Here is a 6,465-nt window from a genome sequence, read left to right as displayed (position 1 = left end):
CAGACTTTAGATCTAAATACACAAATAGGATGAAAGTATAAGAATGGAAAAAAATTATCATGCAAAGAGTAACCATAAGAAAATAGTAATGGTTATATTAATATTAGTCAAAATAGGCTTTAGATGTTCCCCAAATGTTATTAGATAAAGAAATATTTTATAATAACAAAAGGTCAATCTAACAAGAAGATATAATAATTATAAACATATAAAAAACTCATAACAGATTCCCAAAATACCTGAAGCAAAACCAGACAGAGTTGAAAGGAAAGTTAGATAATTAAACAATCATCACTGGAGAATTCAAAACCTGACTTTTAATACTGTATAGGACAACTAGGCAGATGATCAACAAAGAAATAGCAGACTTGAAAAAACACTGCAAACCACTAGACCTACCAGACCTTTAGGAAAACCTCCACCCAATGACATTAGAAGACACGTTATTCTCATGTGCGCATGGAATGACCAGCAGGATGGACTATGTACCAGGCCATTAAGATAAGCTATGTAAGATGATGAGCATTATACAAAGTATTTTCTCTTACCATGATGGAGTGGAATTAGAAAACAATAACAGAAGATATTGGGGAAATCCGTATATGTGTGAAAAATATTTACACACTCAAAATAACCAGTGAATCAAAGAAGAAATCACAAAGGAAATTAGATGTGGAGATGAATGGAAAGGCATGTGCAGATTCCAGACTCATGGGAGCTGCAAAAGCAGTGCTTAGAGGGAAATCCATGGCTGTGAAAGCCTGCATTAAAACAAGGGAAAGAAAAATCTTACCTCAATAAAGTAAACTCCCCCCTTTAAAACACTGGAAAAAGAAGAGCAGATTACTCCAGTGCAAGCAGAAAGAAGGAAACAATGAAGATTAGAGCGGAAAGTAATGAAACGGAGAATAGAAAAATCGAGAAAATTAATGAAACCAAAAGTTGGTTCTTTGAAAAAAGCAACAGAATTGACTAATCGTTTGTTAAATTGATGAAGCAAAAAAGAAAGAAGACTCAAATTACTAAAATTAGGACTGAAAGAAGGGACATCATTGCTAACCCTACAGAAATAAAAAGGAGTATAATGGAATACTACAAACACAGTATGTCAACAAATGAGTAAAGTTAGTTGAACTGGAAAAATTTAGAGCAAGACACAAACTCCTGAATGACTTAAGAAGAAAGAAAAGAAAATATGAATAGACCTATAACAAGTGAAGAAATTGTGTTAGTAACCTAAAAACTATCTACACAGAAAAGCCTAGACCCAGATGGTTTCACTGGTGAATTCTACCAAACACTTTAAGAAAAATTAATGGCAATTCTTCACAAACGCTTCCACAAAATAGGTGAGAAGATACTTCCTGAATCATGTTGAGGCCAGTATTACCCTGATACCAAAACCAGACATCACAAGAAAACTACAGAGCAACATCTTTTGTGAATATAGATATAAAACTCCACAATAAAATACTATCAAGACAAATCCAGCAATATATAAAAAAGGATTTTATGACAAGACCTAGCATTATTTGTCCCAGCAATTCACAGTTGGTTTAACATTTAAAAACCAATTAATGCAATAATGTGTCGTGTCAATAAAAAAAAAAGAAAAAAATTCACACGATCACCTCAATAGATGCAGGAAAAGGCATCCATTTATCGGATTGAGTTAACAGAATTCAATACCCCTGCATGGTTAAAACATGCCACAAAGTCATAATAGCAGAGAACTTCCTCAATCTGATAAAGTGCTTCTACAAAGAAATCACAGCTAACATCATACTTAATGGCGAGAAACTGAACGTGTTCACCCTAAGATCAGGAACAAGACAAGAACGTCTACTCTCACCATTTCTATTTAATATTGTCCTGGAATTCTAGCCAGGAAAATAAGACAATAAAAATGAAATAAAAGGCATCCAGATTGGAAAGTTAAAAGAATACTAGTTCTATGTGCAGATGACATTATTTTGTATAGAGAAAATTCTAAGGACTCCATTAAAAAACTATTCAAATTAAGAAATGAGCTTAGCAAGATTGCAGGGTACAAGATCAATATACAAAACTCAGTTAAATTTCTATATACTTGTAATGAACAATCCAAAAATGAAATTAAGTAATTATTTCATTTACAACAGCATCAAAAATAAAATACTTACAAATAAATTTTAAAAAAAGAAATACCCAGCTTATACCCAGGAAAAATAAAAAGACGTGTTGAAAGAAATTTTTCACCTACATAAATGGAAAGATTCCATATGTTCATGGATCAGAAGATTTACTCCTTTTATGATGGCGATTCCTTTCAATTTGATCTAAAGATTCAGTGCAATTGCTTCAAAAATCCCAGCTGAATTTTTTGCATAAATGACAAACTCATCCTAAAATTTGTATGGCTACTCAAAGTACCCAGAATAACCAAAACTATTTTGAAAAAGAATAAAGTTAAAGGACACACACTTTTCAATTTCAAAACTTACTACAAACCTCCGGTAATCACTTCTGCTTGGTATTGGCATAAGATAGATATAAAGATCAATGGAACAAAATAAGAGCCTAAAAATAGCCACTGATATTTGTGATCGAATGATTTTCAACAACAGTGCCAAGATAGTTCAATGGCGAAAAAGAATAATCTTTTCAATAGATGGCGCTGAGTCAACTGTATATCCACATGGAAAAAATAAATTTGAATACAAACCTCCCATCATATTAAAATTAGCTAAAATATGATAAAACAAAATACAAGAGCAAAAATTCTAAACCTCTTAGGAGAAAGCATAGATGTAAATTTCTCTGACCAAGGATGTTTTTAGATATGACACCTAAGGCACAAGCACAAAACAAAACAAAAATTAATTGAACTTCATCACAATTTAAAACTGTGCTTTAAAGGATGTCACCAAGTAAGTGAAAAGACACGTACACAATGGGAGAAAATGTTTTCCAGTCATATCTCTGAGAAGGGACTTGTGTCTAGAATATATAAAGAATACAGAAGTCAATAATTAAACAGAGACATAATTCAATTAAAACTGGGAAAAGGATATAAATAGACATTCATTCAAATGAAGGTATATCAATGGCCGATGTACACATAAAAAGATGCTCACATTGCTAGCCACAAGAAAAGTGTAAAGCAAACCCTCAATGAGATACCACCTCACAATCATTATGATTGTTGTAATCAGAAAGACAGATAAGCCAAGGATGTCGAGAAATTAGAAACCTCATAGTGCTGGTGGAAGTTTAAAATAGTGCAACTGCTTTGGAAAACAGGTGGGCAGTTTCTCAAAAGGTTAAGCATAGTACCTCAGCAATTCCACGCTAAGGTATTTACCCCAAAGCAAACAAAACAAAACAAAAACACACAAACAAAAAAAAATGTCTATGCAAAAACTTGCACACAAATGTTCATGGCAGCATTATTCATAATAGCCCCAAAGTGGAGACAACCCAAATGCCCACCAAGTGATGAATGAATAAATAAAATGTGGCATATCCGTAGACTGAACTGTTATTTGGCAATAAAACAATGAAGTACTGATACATGCTACATCATGGGTGAACCTTGAAAACATTACTTTAAGTGAAAGAAGCCAATTACAAAAGACCACATGTTGTATGTTTCCATGAATATGCAAATCCAGAGTATGCAAATCCATAGTAACAAAAAGTAGATTTTCATGGTTGTTTACTGTTGTGGAGAAAGGTTTGAGTAGACAGGAGGCATAATTGTTAATGGGTATGGTGTTTCTTTTTGGGTGATGAAAGTGTTCTAAAATTGATTGTGATGATGAGCGCACAATTCTGAAAACACAAAACCACTGACTTGCACAATGGTGGATTTTATGATATTTTAGTTATATCTCAATAATGTTGTTAAAAAGTGAAAATGGTTTAATATTAACATTTGGAACAATAATTGCCTTGGCTTTTAGGCAGTTAGGAATCGAAAGGATTGAGACCCAGATAAATGGAACAAGGACTGGGCATGATGGCACCTACCTGCAGTTTCTGCTACTCAGGAGGCTGAGGTGGAAGGATCACTTGAGCCCCGGAGGTTGAGGCTGTAGTGAGCCAGGATTGCACCACTGCACTCTAGCCTGGGCAATGGAGCAAGAACCTATTTCAAACATACAAAACAAAACAAAAAATGGAACAAGGAAGACAGTCAAATGTTCTGTATACATTTTCTTCCTTTCATTCATTTTCTGAATTCTAAGCTGTGTATGTGTGCGGTGACACAGTAATAAAGCAAGCAGAAAACAATGGCTAACAAGCTAAAGTCTATGCTGTCCTTCTCTTCAGAGCCCACCAAGCAGGAAATGATCTGGCAAATGTCTCAAGCTTTTATTGAAGACTCCCTAAAAAGGCTGCCCATCTAGGATAAGGGCCAACTGAAAATGAACCAACCTGTTTCAGGTAACTGAATCAGGGGCATCTTCCTGTGCTCTAACTGCTAGATGAAAAATAATTCTTATAGATCTGCTAGATTAAAAATAAAGTGAAACTGAAATAATAATAAGATAACATAGTCTCTGTAAATTTTATACACAATGAGTAGAATTCAATAAAAAATGTTCAAGCATCAAGAAACTAACACCAGGTGAGCAAAATCTCAGTGAAGACACAGGAGCATATGTATGGGATGGTGAAGATACTGGAGTTACTGAGTTTATACATAACAACCGGGATTCATATATTTAAGTTTTCTTAGATTAAAAGGTTTAGATATTTAAAGTTTCTTAGATTAAAATAATTTTACCAGAGTACTGAAATGGATAAGAAAGAACAAAATGAAAATTCTACTACTGAGAAATAAAAAAAAGAAAACTAAGAATTCAATAGTTTAATAGTATATTAAACAATGCGGAAAAAATTAATAGACTCCACATAGCTTTGAGTTTAAAAAATTTTAAAACCTTGAGATTAAATCACAGAGTAAAAATGATGTAAAATTAATAGAAAGAAAGTAAGAGACGTGGGGAACAATGAAAAGTCTTATTTATGCATAACTGGTTTTTCAGAAGGACAGAAGAGAAAATATTTGGACAGATTCTTTGATGACATATAGGCTAAGAATACTCCAAGGCCATAAAATAAATAAAGCCCAAAATTTAAGAAATTATATGAAGCCACAAAAAGATACAATAAATGAAAAAAATCCACCTAGACACATCATAGTAAAATTCAGTACACCGTCAGACACACCATACTAAGAAACAAAACATTAATGGTATTCAGAAAAGACGTAATAATTTACAAAAAGCAGAAATAGTAGAATTGATTATTTAATAGAAAACACTGATGGCCAGAAGACAGTGGAATAGACATTAGTTAAGGATCTGAGCACACATTTCACGAAGAAAGGCATACAAAAGGCCAATAGGCACTCAGAAAGACATTTCGTATCATTGATCATCAGGAAAAGGCATATTGAGATCTATCTATGTTTTCAAATTTTATTTTTTGTTGTAAGAAACATAGAATTGTATCATGCTTTCTGATCCAACTTGACAGTCTCTGTCTTTTAATTGGTATGTCTGCATTGCTTATATTTAATACATGTATTCTTATCATGGTATTAAATCAACAGCTTTGTTAGTTGCTTTTTACTTGTTTCATCTTTGGTTATTCTTTTTAAAATTTTTTCTGCCTTCTCTTGAGAGACTGTTTTTATTATAAAATTTTAACTCTACTATTGGCTTAGTATTTATATCTATAGACAACATTAGTGATTGTATTATTTACAATATATGTCTTTAGTTAACCACAGTCCACCTTCAAATAAAATTATACCTCTTCACATGTAGTTAAGAACCTTACTGTGTATATCCAGATTTGCTCTTCTCATTTCTTTCTGCTATGGTGGCCATACATTTCACTTTTACATGAATAAACAATAAATTACTACTATTTGTGTTTTAGAGAGTAAATTGTTTTTTAGAGTGATTAAAAGAAGAAATTTATATTTACTTTCATTTTTGTCACTTCCAGCACTTTCATTTCTTTGTATAGAAGTATCTGCCTAATAACATATTGATTCTGCTTAAAGACATTCCTTCAACATTTCTTGTAGTGTAGTTTGTTAGCAATTCTCTCAGCTTTTCTTTTATTCTGGGAAATACGTATTTCTTCATTTTTCAAAGGTAAATTTACTGGATATAGAATTTGGTTGTGTTTTTTTTTCCTGTTGAATTTTGAGATGCTATTCAATTTTCTTGTGGCCCATATTTTCTGATAAGAAATCTGTTGAAACTCTTATATTTGTTTCTCTGTATAGACTGTATCTTTTTCTTCTTTCTGGCTGGCTTCAAAAGTTTATATTTGGTTCTGGAAGTTTGAATATGAGGTGTTTAGATATGTACATTTTTTATTTGGGTATTTATCCTTCTTAAAGTTTGGCGAGCTTTTTGGATTTGTGGTTGTGTCTTTTATTAATTTTGCAAAATTTTTATC

This window comes from Pan troglodytes, chromosome 23 (genome assembly GCF_028858775.2).
Source record: "Pan troglodytes isolate AG18354 chromosome 23, NHGRI_mPanTro3-v2.0_pri, whole genome shotgun sequence".
In the NCBI taxonomy this organism is placed as follows: domain Eukaryota; kingdom Metazoa; phylum Chordata; class Mammalia; order Primates; family Hominidae; genus Pan; species Pan troglodytes.
The sequence above is the reverse complement of the archived record's forward strand: the minus strand, read 5'-3'. Positions refer to the sequence as shown.